The sequence below is a fragment of the Agelaius phoeniceus genome, chromosome 6 (assembly GCF_051311805.1).
Source record: "Agelaius phoeniceus isolate bAgePho1 chromosome 6, bAgePho1.hap1, whole genome shotgun sequence".
NCBI lineage: Eukaryota > Metazoa > Chordata > Aves > Passeriformes > Icteridae > Agelaius > Agelaius phoeniceus.
In genome coordinates, this window is record NC_135270.1 from 32519526 (window position 1) to 32536453 (window position 16928).

General features: G+C 34.0%; 1 protein-coding gene across 1 annotated transcript in view; it reads left to right on the forward strand.

Annotated features, from left to right (window-relative positions):
- AVEN (apoptosis and caspase activation inhibitor) overlaps positions 1-16928 on the forward strand; it is an 85592-nt gene that overhangs the window by 38657 nt on the left and 30007 nt on the right. The window lies entirely within an intron of this gene.

Below are 16928 nucleotides of genomic sequence, written 5' to 3' on the forward strand. Positions count from 1 at the left end.
AAAATCATGGTTTGTGTTTTGCTTCACGTAGCCTTTCATTTGGGGAGCCTGGCTGTTGTTTTGTAGGTTTTCATTTGTAATTTAATTTATAGATTAAACCCACACATTTCTTTTTTTTTCCTCTGCAAAAGGAAACTTTAACATTTAAAAAAATGCTTTCTAAAGGATTCTCTGTATGAAGATTATGCTCAAACTCATCACACACTTTGTATTATAGACACTCACAAATCCATTTCTAATTAATTTTGAAATTTAAATTCTGTGATTTAATGTTGAGGAACTGCTCTCTCAAGGCTAATATGGAAAAAATTAATATATTTTGAAGAACTCACTTCAGTGTAGGATAAGTCTTCATAAATATAAAGTATGATGGATAAAATCTTCATTCACAGTATCAATGTTGTTAAGGGCAACGTATGATGATTGTGGGGAAAATAATGCAATGTTTAGAACTTTTCCTCAAAATAGAGAGGTTTTTTTTCCTCCCAGAATCTTTAGTGTAACTTTTCTTTTTAAATTTATTAACAAGAAAATATTTACAATAAATTTATTTCTTTTTTTGCTTTCTGTACCTTGAAGTGAAGAAGAGATAAGATGATGACTCCTTTAAAACCAGGGTGAAATGTAAACCCACCAAAAAGGTGTTGGGAGAAAGGGCTGCTTCTGCTGGTTTGTACATGTTTACTCTAAGTATGAGGAACTTCTCTCATTGCTGAAGAGGAAAACTTATCTTCATCTTCCTTATTATGGGATGATGGAGAGCATCTGGATAAAGCTTCTTCTAGTTTATCCAGTCAAAAATCATGAGCACTATTATGCCCTTATATCACATCAAATAACTTTTGGAATATTTTTGGTCTCTAGCTTGTATTCTATCTAGCTCCAGACCAAATCCAAGCCTAGAAATATATGATGGCTGTAACTTTAAATCTAAGTTGTCAATTTTGTCTCTTTAGATAACAAGTCGAGTTGCCAAGGATACAATGAGTAGATGATATAAAGTCCATGCTGAAAGTACTGGAATGAGGCATACTTTCTGAAATAATATTAACACTTTCTCTCTCATTATTTCTGTCTTCACATATACAGTCTGTGCATGGAGTTGGTGCCCAAGCTGAACTGAAAGTGTCCTAAATTTATTACTGTATTTCATAAAAGTGTTGATTCTTGTGAAAACCTTGCAAGTAATTGAAATCTGACAAGGCACAACCTATATTCTCAGATAATCTTCTGGGAGACAAACAATAGCCTGGTCTGCTTCCCCCTTTGCAAATCCCAAAACAGAGGACTCAAATATCCCCTGTGATTATCCCCTGAAGAACAAAAGATTTTATACATATATATATATATATATATATATATATATATATATATATATATATATCTCCCACGTTTTTCGCCTCTTCAGGACAAGGTAAACTGAGCTATGTGTGTGTTAGTATCAGAAGTATTCTGCTGTCTCACACCTGGAGATGAGGATGAGGATAACTTGGATAAAGCAGCATGTTAACATTTAGGGCATGACAATAAATCTGACATCTTGGTGTGCAACTTTAGTCTGGGATAACACATGTTTGGTGTTATGAATTCAAACACTGAAGATGAAGGTGGTTAAAATTTTCAGCCTTGAATATAGCACAAAGAATTGTATTTTTAGCATGGTGTTCTAAAAATCTTTTCTTTTTGGTCAATCTGCAACAGGAATAAGTTATATATAAGCTGCATGACTAAAGTGGATGTGTAACATCTGTGGTGGAGAATGTTGCTAGTATGACTGAAGTAGCAAAAGCTTCAAGCATCCCCACTGAGCACTCCAAAGGGCCTCCATCCATCTTGTGACTGGATATCTACTGTGTGACAGCCAGTGCTGCACTAGGGGACTACTTCCTGGCAGAGCTGGGTTATCTTGGACTCACAGGGTGGCCTGATGAGGGATTCCATGTCCATGAATAACATCAGTTGACATGAAGCTCTCACACCTATAGCCTCTAGTAAGGAATCACAGGGCACTGGCTACATCCCTCTACTTTGTTTAATTTGGATCAGGGACGTGTTGTCTTCTGCATAACTTTGTGACAGCTGAAAAGTTAACTTTGTAGTGAGGCAAAAGTTCTGTACTTGGACAGACTTCTGTTTCAGATCCTATGTTTTGAGTGGTCTTATGCACAAAAAGCTACTATGTAGCTTTAGTTAAAAATAGGTTGAAACTCTGCACCTGTAAATTTGATCTAGGGTGAATAATGCACTTACCTGCTTTAAGAAGAGTGCTTTTAAAAAGTTATATAAGAAGTGAACAGAATGCTTTCTTAAAAACATTTTGCATTTTAAGTGCATGAGCATTTGATTTAAAAGCTCACTGAAATTTCATTGCAATCTCACAGTGATACTTAATATTTACAGTAGCAAAACTGGTAGCTTTGCAAATAGTATTAAGCCATGTATTGTCTGTGTTAGTCCATTCACGATTAATAATTATGGATTCTTCAAATCCTAAAGGCCAAATATTACTCCCACTGTATGAAAGTAATTCATCAAATATATTGGAAAAAACATTTTTCTAATAAGACTGAGTGATCAGTAAAGCTGTATCTTAATGAACAATTTTAACAAGGTATTAAATGCATGATAATCACTAATGTTGTAAATTTATTGCAAATTAATTTGAAAAAACCCTAAAAGAAGACATAAAGTTAGAGAACACTTATAAACATTCTTCTTTTTGAGAATTCTATCAAGTATTTACCTTTTATCTAACAAACAGCTATGCACATGGAAATCCTATTTTTACCCTTTTTCTGAATTTTGTCATTCAGCTTTTAGAGAGCTGTAAGATTATCTGCTTCAAGCAAGTTGATAACTAGTGGTTGCTTTTCAGAGAAAAGTGGTGTATTTATCAGAATTTTTAAATTGCTGAAGAACTAATGTTCTGAAGAAAATGTCATCATTATTTCTGCTTTTGTTGCCTAGAAGTATTTCTTGCCTTTATGAACAAAACACTCTTTTGCCTTCTTTTATCCCTTTTTTTTTTGGAGTGTGTGTGTTTGTGTGTATTTGTTGTGATCTTATATCAATAATTATTGATTAATGCAGATTAAATAATTCTCTTTTGTCAATGGGACATTTGATTACCTTCCAGCTAAATGAAGTTCATCTGCAAAACTGTATTTTTCAATGTTTAATATAGAATACATTGTGTCTGAAAATAAAAAACAGTATTCAAAGTTTTAAAATTTTGAAATCAGTTGGATAATTAACACTGAATAATTTTTGACTTAAGAACATGTCAACCTGAATCTTAAAATTATTTTTAATTTAACAGCAATATCTGCTAGCTCTCAGTGAAAGTAGATACTTAGCCATTTCTTAAAATTGATTATCTTGTCATTAAATCAGTATTTTCCATAGTCTGGAAAATTATATAGATCAACAAGCTCAAAAGAGAAATGGAATGAGATAGCTTAGAAGAAAAGGCATTTTTGTTACCTAGGAAATGAGTGAGTAAAAGTACTTAGCACAACTCTTATCATGTCAGACATCTGAGGGCTTTTGTGTTTCCTAGATTTTAGTTACGGCAGTAAAGCTAGATTCGAGACAAAGTGGCTTTAATATGAAATTCTTTGAAAAGACAGAGAAATAGTTTGTTTTCTACTTTTCAAGTCAAAGTGTTGCTAGTAGATGACGTTTGGACAGAATGGTGTAATAAAAATGTATACTGCTACTCCTAATAATGATAATTTAACATTAATTCTATTGCTGTTGGTTGCTACTAACATTTTGTTGGAAATTTTTTTCAGTGAAATTTTGCAAGAATGAGACTTGTAGTTAAACTATTAATTTTTTTTTTTTTTTGAGAAAGGTAACTGGGGTGCTGACACAGATTCTAATGAATTTGTTTTAGAAATCATACTTTGAGATTTTTGTGTATTAAAATTTTACTGCCTTGGTATTTTTTTTCCCACATTATTTCAATATTAGAAACAGCCAACAATTTCTGCTTTTGTTTAACACAGTATTAGAAAGGGTAAGTAATGATTGTTTCACAAATATATGAGCTTCAATTATATTTTTAATTACACTTTAATTAATGGATCAGTATTTGTGAATGTGCTGTCTGTTTGATTCATCCAAATTACAGCAGGTTGCTGTTACTAAACTATTTAGATTGGTGACAAATTATGGAACTGTTTGGAAGACTGAACAGTTTTGCATAATTGTTGTTTGTTAACTTGTGTTATCTGATGAATATGTGCTTACCAGATGCTGGCCAGATATCTTTCAATTGACTCTATTTTTTTAGACTGTTCATGAGCAAAATGGATTATGACCTTGGATTTGTTTTGGATTTTACACTATTTTGGCAACCCTACTGCTCACCTGTGTTAAAGGCAAGTTTTGCAGGTTTTTTGGGTTGTTTGTTTGTTTTGCTTTGTTTTGTTTTGTTTTTTATAAAGGTAAGGAGCAATAACACTGTGGCCATGCCACAAAATCTGAAAGAGTTTGTGGGGGACCACGTCAAAGATTTTGAAGTTTTGCTTATGCGTATTCTTCCTTTCTCTCTCAGTTTGATCTTTCTAGTTGCCATAACAACTTCATAATAGCAGCACATTTACTGCTGTAGTTAAGGTTGTGTCAGCACTTCCATTATAAGCTACTGTTTTCAGGAATTTCTAATTTATTCACAGACTTAAAAATGGCATACAGTAAGTCTATGTAATTGGTTTTAATGTATGGTACCAACTTTGTGAAAGCTGCTGTTGTCTGAGCCCTGATGATATGTATAAAATAGCATATTGTTCCAAGTGGGTTTTTTATTTTCTTTTTTTTTTACTGAGAAGCAGCAAAACATTTTTAGTCTAAAATTAATTTTGACTGGTTCCCATCTGCCAGAGGTATGAGAATCAACATGTTCTTTTGCTCTGCCACAATGCCCCATCACGCCTGTATCCAGTTAGACCCATCTGTTCCTGTTAGTTAAAAGGTTAGTGTGAACATGGCGCTTTTCTGGGAAGCAGGAAAATGATAACCTTTTTAATAACAGAGTTTCATGTCTCATTAAGAAATAAGTGTTGGACATCTTCAATACTTTTATAATTATTTTTATGTTAAATAAAGACTAGCAATAAGTGGTGGATGGTTTTCGCAAGGCAGGAAGTAGAGGGTGAGTCTGTTTCTGGTATTGAAAAAAATCAGTTATTCATTGTAGATGCACTTCCTCTTATACAGTTTTAGCAGGGAATTGTGCGTAACTACAATACAACTTTCTGAAATCTGGAAATTGTTTAACCTGGGAAACATGTCAAAGCAGTTTCATAATTTGCTGAAGGTGTTCTGTAACTCCTTGAGTGATTTCACTAAGCCTATGATAAGGGGATCTTTTAAAGACAAGATTTCACCCAAATAGATTCTGGGGTTTTATTTAAACACATTTATTTCAGGCAAATTTGCAAGGCACGCACAGCACAAACTTGCTGCCCTGAATAATTATGAATTATATACTTGTGAGGATTCATGGGATTTTTCTTTGCTTTTTTTTTTTTGCCTATTTATTGCCAAATGTATTGCAAGAAACTTGCCCCTAAAACAAAATTATGTGCTTTTGCTGTAGGAGACAGTATAACAGTATATTATAAAAAAAGCCCCAAAACTTTCATACTGTTTTTTAATCCCAAATTGGTTTAAATTTACTTCGAAGTCTTCACTTACATAAAATTGCTTAAATTTGAAGCCTGTTTTTATTTCCTTTAGTTAATCTACAGTTCTACTTCGTTGTAATAAAATATAGTGGCAGCTATTTAGACATTTGTATCACCTTGGTTGATGTTTGTAAAACTTCTGTAACAAGGTGTAACTTTAAAAGAAAGACTAATTAGATTTCAATGGTCTGTAGTGATCACAGCTGTTCATTTCAAAGATAAATTTCTTTGATTTTTGCTTTTAAAGGAAAATATATCTAATTTAATCATCCTAGTTAGAAGGTTTTTGTTTATCTTATTCTAAGGAAAGGTTGTAGGTACTTCTCAATTGAGAATATAAATAGTTTTCTAGACGCTCATTGATGCCTTCAGCACAGACTTCCTCTTTGATTCAGAAATATTCAGCCTGGATATCCTATGTCCAGAGAATTCATTGCCCTTTTATTGCTTCACTTCTTTAAGTGTTTTCCACTTCTCTGCCAGAATTGGTTTAATTGTTAACTGTTTTCTATAGCATGGCTTTAAAATCATATCCAGAAAATTGCTTTTGAGAGCTTTTTCCCAACTGAGTATAAGACTTAACAGTCAAAATGCTATAAATGTTGCAAGAAAACCCACTTAACTGCTCTATAAAGAAATTATTTTGAAAGTGCTACATACTTACAGTGTTTGCAAATAGCATTTCTTTTTCTAGGTTTTACAGAAGTCTGCATTTGTACTTCTGTCATATTTTGTTACTTTCTCCATTCCCTGAATTCATGGAGCTTTGATTTTCTGAGGTTTATTAGACCTGGAGGATTAATTTAAGCATCAAGGGTTGGTTGCTTTCTAGTTTTTGTGTCTTGTTGTGATTCTCATTGTAAAAGATTTTGTCTTTTCCGTAATAAGTAAAAATTAAAGGAAAATTTTGCATCCTTTGCAGACTTCATAGCTGTGAGAAGTTACTCTGTCTCATCTATGCAACTCTTCTTAGGAGTAAATATCTGAACAGAATCCTATCTTGATATTAGCTTGGTGCTGTTCTTCAATAGTACACTTCAGATGAGGGGAATCATGGAAAGGAGTTCTTTAATGTTGCAGGCTTTGGGTAAACTGCAGTCTGTCCACATTTACTTTGAAATCTGTAAGGCAGTTCTCTGGAGCTATTCAACTCACCTTAGTTAAAAGGTTTTGCTAGAAATCCTCTGAAAGATCTCCCTCTTTTTCAGTGACAATTGAAACAGTGGGTAAAAGATAAGGTTTGATGTCAGTTGCATCTCAGAACAGCAGCATAAAACTAATAGTATTAATATAGTCTGGGTTGTTGGGATAAGTTGTTGCAAAAGCTTTTCTTTTTTCCAAGACATGTACTATGTTGATCTTCAATATATTAGAGATTAGGTAGGGGAAGTATACATTTATGAAGGGAAGATTTAAATGGAAGTACAGATCAGGGTTTGCATTTTTTTAAAAGCCCATGGTTTGCAAATTGTATAAGCTATTATCTATAAATGCCTAGGTACAGCTTGTTTCCAGAAAGCAATCAGCAATAGGTCCCCTTTCTTCATACTTCATGTCTTATATAATTTTGAAAACATTTCCCTTAAAAATTATTCTATGGTTGCAAAATTACTGAAATTGAAAAAGCTTTCTGGACTTTCACTAATATAAAATTTTATGTCCTTTTTTTTTCTAATAGATAAAAGTTAATTTCACTGAAATTCTGTTGATCAGCCTCCAGTTGAGCTAAGGTTCAAATTTTAAGTTTCAGATTTATCTGAAAAGTTATTAGTTTCCTGTAGGCTTTTTCCTAGGTTAATGAGTGTTGTTTGTGAGCCATGTGTGTAGATGTCACCCAGCAGATAGTCATGTGGCTGAAGAACACATGTCTGTAATTCAGGTGGTTTCATAATGATCTTGTGTGGTTCATTCTTGGTCGTGTGATGTGGCAAATGAGCTTGGTGTTTGTATTCTACAGAAGGGCAGAGCCGTCCCACAAAAGACACAAAATTTGCTGGTTTCCTAGTAAGAGAGGAATGATCTACAGAAGTCTTCCAGGAGAGGTGGAAAACCTCAATAATCTGCTGTATCTCTGCTTTCATACACGTATTATTCAGGAAAAGGAAGTCCTTTTTTCCTGCTTTCAGACTGTATGCAGATTTTTCTAAAGACTCATTTTATAGGCTTTTTTCAAGTGAATTCTGTACATAAAAAATATAATCTAACTTGCCTAACAATTAGGAGACAATTAAGGACTACTGCAGTGCTACAGTTTAAAATCTAGCCCATTAAGTAATGAATTCATTATATTAAAGATACTGGAATTTAGTTTTCTTTTCCAAATTCTCTGTTTCTGTCCAGTCTATTAAGTAACCTTTTATGGTTTATGCATTTTAATCCTATCATTTTACTAGCTTAAAAGCACCTACTGGAACCTTTGCCAGAACTAAGAATTAATGAAATAATGAATTCACTCTCACAGGCTACTTAAAAGCTAGTTCTAACAATAGATAAGGAAGTCTAAAGCATAAAGGAATCCAGCTCTCTTTTGGAAGGGGAGCATCAGTGAATAAGTTACCACTGAGAGTGCACACTGAAAGGCAGAAAAATCAGGAAAGATGAGAAACTTACAAATGTCTCTCCATCATAAGTACTTTATCTTGCTGTTTTTTATAGATGTAGGGGCATTCTTTGTTGAAATTCATTCTTTTGCATTTTAGTCAGCACTTCACTATTCAATTAAAGAATCCTGGGAGCTGAAGTTTATCTCTGCCCACTTGTGGAGCCAGGACTGGAATTGTGTCTCAGAAGGAGGATGTTCTGTTTTGTTTTGGTGTTCGGTTGAGGGCTTTTTTCTGTCCTGAGGATTTACTGCTGCAACATTGGCAACTGGAGAAAAAAACCTCAGTAGAATGCCTTTATAATTATTTGTAAAAGATTCCACTTAACTCTCTTTCATTTAAAAATTATTTTAGAATTTTGAGAAAGATTGTATTTTGATACCTCATGTTTCTTTTACAGTTTCAAGGATGCTGTATTTGCAGGATAAACTAATCTAAATGTAATGCAATACTTACCTGTTTGCATGCTGAGTGTTTTAATTATGCTCAGTTACAATTTCTTAAATTGCATTTTTGAAAGTTTGTGAAGTAAAGATGTCCTAGGAGAGAATTAGCCTCTTCCTGAGTAGTGCTGGAGTAATGCAGATAGCACCTTCAAACACCTATTTGGGCATGCAATTCTGGTTTTGTCACTGAAACTGCAGGTCAAAAAGTGTACCCTTACACCTTAGTGTCAAATGCTTCTTTCTCCATCTGGATTAGGAATGTACAGTTGGAAAGACCCAATAACTTTGAACAATTATCTAGTTATTTAAATAGTACTTTAATGCAATTATTTTCCATTTCCATTCAGCTGGGGGTTATGAAAATATATACTTTGCTTTTTCATTATGTGCTTTTTTGAGTGACTCAATGTATGAATGCATTTGTCAGCTGGATTATGGGTATCATGCTTTATGCCTTATCTCAGCCTTATTGTTAAGGAATCTCTGTCTTTTTTTCCAGTCACACAGACATCAAGTCTCAGAGGGGAGCACAAGACTCATGCCTCTGTGATTTGTCAAATGGTCTCCTGCCACACTGCAGGCATCCTGCATAATGGCAGCAAAAGACTCCTGTCTCAGTACCCTTCTGTCAGCCCACGCGGAAAGTGTGCTTGGGTAGAAGAGGAAGGATTTGCAGACCAGAGAGGCCCAGCCATCAAGAGCTGGCAGGGCTGTGCAGAAGCACAGAGGAAGCCACAGGCACTATCTTGCAGCTGTGGTACCTGCAGGACAACATGTATCTCACATGAGCAGATGTCTGCATCATCAGTGAACAGAATTGCCCATTCCCATTGTTGTGCTTAATGCATACAACTTCTACATTTGACTCTGGTATACTTCAGAGAACTGCTTTTTGGTAAAGCCTGTCTTGTTAATTGCCACTTCAAAATAGAGACAAACATTAAAATTAAATGCTTGCAAAATAATGCATCTATGCAGTTAAAATATCTCTTACAGAGACATGACCACTTGTGTGATGGGAAGAAACTGGAAGTTAAGCTGTAGTTTTGTTCATCCAGAAACTTTGAGTATCTTCAGAAAAGTCAGGCTTTGCTTCCTCTTGGGTATTTGTATGGAGCAGTGTTCCATGAAATCTACCCTCAGATGGAATAGGTTGTGTATGCAGAGGGAAGCTTTGTTATTCTGTCCTTTGTCTTTGTAGAAGATTTGTTTCATCTGCCTCTTGAGGAATAGCATATCTTCCCTGTCACCTGTTTTCTACAATTTGAATTCAGTTTTTTGGGGGTAGTTATCAAGGACCATTTTTTCCCTTTCCCCTGCAGGGAGTGGGGAGTGGGAAGGGTGTTGTCTGCAAAAATCATATTTGTTGCTTATGTGCAGACAGCCAATAATCAACTATCAAAAATTTTTATTATTTGTACATTTTAGCAAACTAGTGAATTAGTTTTCTACATTGGCTACAAGTTGCATAGTTCTCTTATTTATTAGTATTCTATCTTATGTTGGTTAATGATTCTCTCATTTCCCATGCTGATTACTCCACATGCTCAGGCTTTCTCTTTTTTTGAGTTGGTGTGTATCTTCTTCCAGTGGTCACAATCTCCTCCTGCTGGAATTACCTTTTAGGCAGTTGGAGCCCATTTCAGCACAGTTGCTGGGTTGGGTTTATTAGTTTCTTCCTCATCTTGGGAGCTCTGCCAGGTGGTCTATAAATTCTGCAATTTTTGTGTCCACTTTCAGTGGGCATCCTACTTCCCAAGCCTTGTTAACCTCCTGCTAGGTCTGAGATTGCTGAAGCATGTCCAGCTCTGTGCCTTAACAAGGCAATGCTACCCATAAGTAATTTGTGTTTCTAACTCATAGACATCACTTGGAGCTTGTTTGTTAGCTGCTCTCTGTTTCACGGATTAGATCTCCCTTCTTGTTGATTAGGCTTGAAAGCATTAAAAAACCAAAAATCAAAGAACATCCTTTCTTAAAAAGATTTTTACATAGTCCATATTTTGCAACAGTGTTGCAGTATCATGTTTAACAGAGAGACATAGAAATAAGAAATTAAATCTTAGAATACAGAAGTTAACTGTTATCTGTGTGCTTTAGCTCTTATTTGGCTAGTCTAGGATGTGTAAAAAATCACCTTCTAGCAGCAAATGGGATCTGTGAAACAGCTGCATGCTTTTCAGTAGCCTTAGGAACAATGAGTAATGAGAGAAATTTCATGCACTTCATCAATCAGTGAGATTCTAGAAATATTTAAGACTATTTTGTTTATTAGTTGGGACAGTTTACAGATAGTTCAGTGCCCTTTTTTTCCGTCTTTTTTTTAAAATATTATTCATTGAGTATATGGATATTCATGCTTCAGAGACTTCCTTTTTCATCATCCACTTTCCTGTTATCTCAGTAAAAACTCCTGCAAAAAATGTCTTAAATGTATTAAAAAATATCTTGAAAATTTTATGGCTGACAGCATTTTCTGCCTAGGAGAAAAGAAGTGCTGTTTGTTTAATGAATTAAAGATGACATTTACCTCCAACAGCCAAAGATATGCTGCTATCTGTAGAAACACCTTGATTAACAGTCTTGGCTTTGAAACTGGTCCAAATGTGGATGGCTGAGTACAAAATGGAGCCTCTGTTATAAAACATGGTTTCTTTTCATCAGGTGATCTACTTCTGAAAGTAAAGGAGATGATGAATGTTCTGTTAGTATAACAGAAAATAGTTGTGTAATTGTAATGAGGCTCATTATAAAAGTATGTCAAACATGTTGATTTAGACATTTCATTTCTTTTGTGCGTGTTCCAAATCACTATAATCTTCTATGCAGACCATGCTGATAGCACAACTTCAAAATTTATTGAGCATTTTGAGGTAATCCACATATACATATATACATTCAAAAATGTTAAATTATGTCTCACTTAAAGAGTAGAAACTATATATGCCCATTTGGAAGTCCTTTATTAGATGTTCTTGAAGTAAGCAAGCACTTTCTTTGGTGAGACCAATGTTCAGAAAAATGACATTGGAGTAATCAGGTATAGGAGGTTATTCTCAGGTAAGTCTTAATTTTATGTTACTTACAGTGACTTTGAAATAATATTTCATGTAAATTTTATAGTTTACACTTTTATAATACTATAACCCTGTAGTGGATGTGAGGTCTGCTTCTCTAGTGAATAATGATGAATGATGATATTTATTGATAGTAATGGATATGATTTTAATGGGTGGTATTTCATGAAAATAATAGAATATAAAGAAGAAATGTATTGAAAGTTGAAAGTAAATGTAGATTTTAGAAATTATCCCTTGTCTTGAAGCTGCAGGATTTTTGTATTTTTTAAACAAATCAAGATTTTAATGAAGCTTTGTTTTATGGCATCAGTAAGAAAAACTTTAGTGGCAGAGTTTCAGGTGGCTTGCTGCTGGGAATTCTTTGAAAGAGATGGTGCCTAGAATAGTGATTTATTTATTTTTTTATCATGCTTTTAAATAGAAGGGGTGATGCCACTAGTGGAATCTACTAAGGAAAACAGATTTTAAAAAATCAGTTCATTTATAATATTTGTTAATAAAAATAAAAAAAATAAATTATAGGAAACTGTAATATTTCTTCTGTAAGTATGAAAGGCACAATTCTTTTCTGGTATAACTGATTACATTTTAACAGCAGTAATGCCCATCTGCTTCTCAGGGTTTCTTGGCAACTTTAGTGCACTAGAAATTATAAATGCTTTAAACGATACTGCAAGTTGTATAATTTTGTTTTACTGAAGCCCTTATTGGAACACACTGTTCTAACAAAGTGTGACTAGATATAATATGTATTTATACTTTTTTTGGTGAGTTTGGTGTGGAATTTTTTCAACATTTATGATTAAATAAATCTCTTAGAAGCATTGGAACTCAACACAGAAAACTGAGCTGTCATAGAACACATGTATTATATTGTAAAATATTATTCCATTGGGGTTGTGTTGTGAAATATTGGATGGATTAATTTATTGTCCAGGTAGACAGTTATGGTAATTCTTATGGTAATTCTGGTATCCTTATGAAAAATCAGATGACAGAGAGTCTTTGCTGTAATTATTCTGCTCTTCCCATTTTTGTTTTACTGATCCATAATCCATATCATTTTGGTGGAAGACACAGGAAAACTGAGAGAGTTAAGATTGGAGAAAAATAGGAAAAGAAAATGGACACTTCAAACAAAAAAACCCCTGAAACCAAACTACAGAAAATCTGAATTTCACTGGGAAAGAGATTACCCAGCAGTTTGTTAACACTTTACATGTGTGTTTGATGCTTCTGATAAGGGTCTAAGGAATTAGATGATTCTGGTGTCATGAAGGAGCAGAATAAGTCTGCTGTGGTAAAAAGAAGTAGAATTGAAGCACACAAAGGATTTAGCATAAGAGTAATTGAAGATGACATTCTTTTCTAATTATCTCTGCTACTTGTTGTGTTGTAGGTTTTTGAATAAAAATGAGCTAAGCAATTGCCCAGGAGGCAATAGGGAGGAAAGCTGCTAACAGGTGAAAGCAGGAAAATGAATGCTTTGAATATCTTCTTTTTTGCATAAATTCACATAGATCCTCTCTGACTGGATAGCTGACATATTTTTAAGAGTACTTGGAAGTGGGTTCTATTGGAGAATTCTGGAAATGTTTGCTGTTTCAAATTTCCACGTAGTTGAAGTAATATTAGGGAGGAGAGAGTATCCTTCCTCTGTTATTTCCCTTTGCCTTAGGCAACTACTTGTCACAAGTCATGGATGTGAGATACTGTGTGGTTGACCATGAGTCTGAATAACTACAACCATTCTTATGTTGTAAAGAAAAAAATATTAAATAGGGAGTCTAGTCTTGGTATGTTTGACTATCTCTATATGTTAGATGTTTAGACACCAGGAAGCATTTCTTCATGAAAAGGCTTGTTAAGCATTGGAACAGACTGCCCAGGGAGGGGGTGTTCAAGAAATCACTGGACATGGCATTTAGCGCCGTGGTCTGATTGACAAGGTGGTGACCAGTCAAAAGTTGGACTTGATAATCTATTTTCTCAAAATACTGTTCTTTTCTTGTGGCATATAAATGTTACTGTATCACTGATTGAAAGAAGAAATGTCTGAGGCAGCTGGCAATCTAGAATGACCACTTGTATTTCTTCACTGTTTCTCTTCATGGTCTACTTTTTAAAGACTTATTTCAGACTCAGATTGGTTATATTGTCATTTTATTAAATCTTCTTTGAGTTAATAACCTGTAATGCAGGGAGCATGATTTAAATTGTACTCCTGATTGTAATTAAGAGTAAAAGTATCATGGTGATCAAATAAAAATCAAATTATATACTGGACTTCTAGATGACTGTGTGATTATCATATTTTTAAATTTTTGTTACAAAGCTATAAATACAATTTATTGAAATTTTTAATAGAAATTAGTAGCAATACCTCTTGTCAGTTGTGTCCATTTAAGTGATTGACTTTAGACTTAGCACCTATATTTGTATCAAAAATACAATGTATTCTATGTGAGAATGAAAATTCATTGAGTTTTCCTCTGAAGAAGCAGAAATCTACCCTGAAAAGATCTCTCTTCTTCCTCATGGCTCCAATCAAAACTCAAACCAAAAGACTTGTGTCTTTTTGCATGAATGTGTTCTGGTGCATTTGGCAAGGATCTTTCAGCTGTAATGAGGACCAGGGTCACTACTGCTTCCACAGCTTGCTTGAAAGACATGCATTAATGGTTGTGTTTCAATAAATACCAACTAAAAATGTATTTAATACTTCATTACTTACTCTACTCCCTTGAGTTTTTAGAATGCTTTAGTTTGCAGAAACATTGATAGACATTGTTTCTGCTATACTTGTGTTCGCAGAAATGCTTAAATAAGACTGTGTATGACAATCTTCCTATTTGCCATTTGTATGTTTAAAAGGGACAAATGAATTAACAAAAAATGGAATTTCTCCATTTAGGGATTTAATAAACTTGAGCACTTTGGACTAAGTCTCAAGAACTTCAAGGTTAAAGATAAAACTCTAAGCAGGTGTGTGTATGTGAAGAACTGTCTTTACATGAATAATCATGCTGAACATATATATGCACAATATATTTATGTTTGTCTAATGATATATATTTTCTTTTTCCCAAGTATTCTGCTGATCATACCAAAAAAAGTGAATAATTCACATGAAGTAGTAACACAGAATCCTATTAAAATACAAACCCAAACAAGTAGGGGGTAAGTTCAGGATGCATTCTCTATTTATGCATCTATTCATGCAGAATTTAGGCAAGTTGCTTATTCTGGTATGAATTAAGCGAATTAAGGCAGATACTGTCATGTGAGATTAATCCAATTAAAACCCAGACAATATCTGTAGTAGAGCAAAATGGAAAAATAAAAAAGAAAAGGTGCTTTGTGCAGTCTGATCCTCTCCTCTTGTAACTGGTATCTATAATTGTGTATAAATGAGAGACTGTTAGGACTGTAAATATGCTTTTCCTTTCTGACACGTTTCCTGCCTGTTGCTTGGTTACCAGTACTTTGCCACACATACGTGGAAGGTATTAGCTCATTCTTCTGTCTTCACTCTTTGAGCTTTAGTGAGGAGATACATGATCAAAATTCATGATTTTATTTCTCTGCCTTTAACCCTCTAACCTTCTGTTAAGGGTTAAATGACTTATCCTAGGAGATTTAGAAGTGGTTATGCATAATTTATTAATTTCATATGGAGGAAAAGGCCATTCCACTATATGAGTCTTTCAGAGTAGTGTTGATTTTTTCTTTTGTTTTAATGTTTTTTCCTTTTTGTAGAAAGTAGGATTCTTTAGTAGTTGCTATGAAACAGCCGAATGACTTATCATAAATTGTCATCATGACCTTTCCCAATGATGGTAGTCTTTGCCATTTCCCCTCTAACTTAACCACAGTAAGTCGTTAGTGTCAGGATCACTACAGAATGACACACAGTATTTTAAGTATTCCTGTGGTGTCTGTCACCATGATACCTGGTAGCTTTCAACAAAGTGGAATGAAGGGGTAAAGAATGCAGGTTAATATATATTTGTTTAACTGCCTGATTTTAAAATTTCCCTGTGAATGGTCATGGAAGTAGGAAATAGAATTAAGAGATTACCATTGAATAGATGAACACAAGAGTAGTCATACTCCCTCTATCTTGTCTCTTCCCCTCAAAAAGAAAGGATTAATACTTGATTTGTAAATTGTGTACCTGAGTCAAACAGGCAAAAGTGGAAACAAGTTGAGAAAATTCTTTAATGTCAGTTGAAGGTATATTATTAGAATGATTGTAATTTGAGCAGTCCACAGTTTTTAAATGAGTCTTCAATGCACTGCATTGGGTTTTCTTAAAATATTTTTTCTGTACATCTTAATATTGGTAGCCATTTTATAATTTCAATAATGTTAACTGATACTTGTTACCAATGTGCCATTTTATAGCAATTTCTGAAGCAAGTATGTCTTGGCCTATCAGGCGTTGGAAGAGTAATGCCATAGTGGCATTTTCTCAAACATGTTCATTAATGGAAACTGTTTTCGGGTAAGATTTAACCTTGTCTGTTTAACTTTTTAGAATACAAAAAAAGACAACGTCAGCATGATGTTGACACTGAAAACTCTAATGTATATTAATGTATACATTAAAGTTTAAAATGCTTCTTTGTGAGGTAGTTGTTTTAATAAAGTTCCTTCTCTCCTTTCTGGAAGATCATGTGTATAATACATGAACTATGTCTAAATCTGGTAACTTCTTTAAGAGCTACCTACCATCATTCTGATTTTTGATATATCACAATTAACTGCCTTATTAAAGAGAAAAAAACCTCTTACACTTGAACACAAATATCAATCCTTACTTTTTTAATGTATTCCAATTATCTCTCTGCTTCAGTAAATCTGGTTTAAACTCTACATTCTTAAGGTGACACCAGTAGTAAAACCCTGGGCTTCCACTGCTTGTCACCCCAATGGGAGAAGAAGCAACAGGGAAGCATCTCCTTCCCCAGGAGCATGGACTACTTAAAAAATGTGCCTAAAAGCCTATGTAACTTTTAGTCTCAAAACTTGAATAATCTTTCATTATTCTTTTTGAATAATTTTAATTCATAAAGTAATTTGGTACTAAAAAGTCAAATAGTGTAA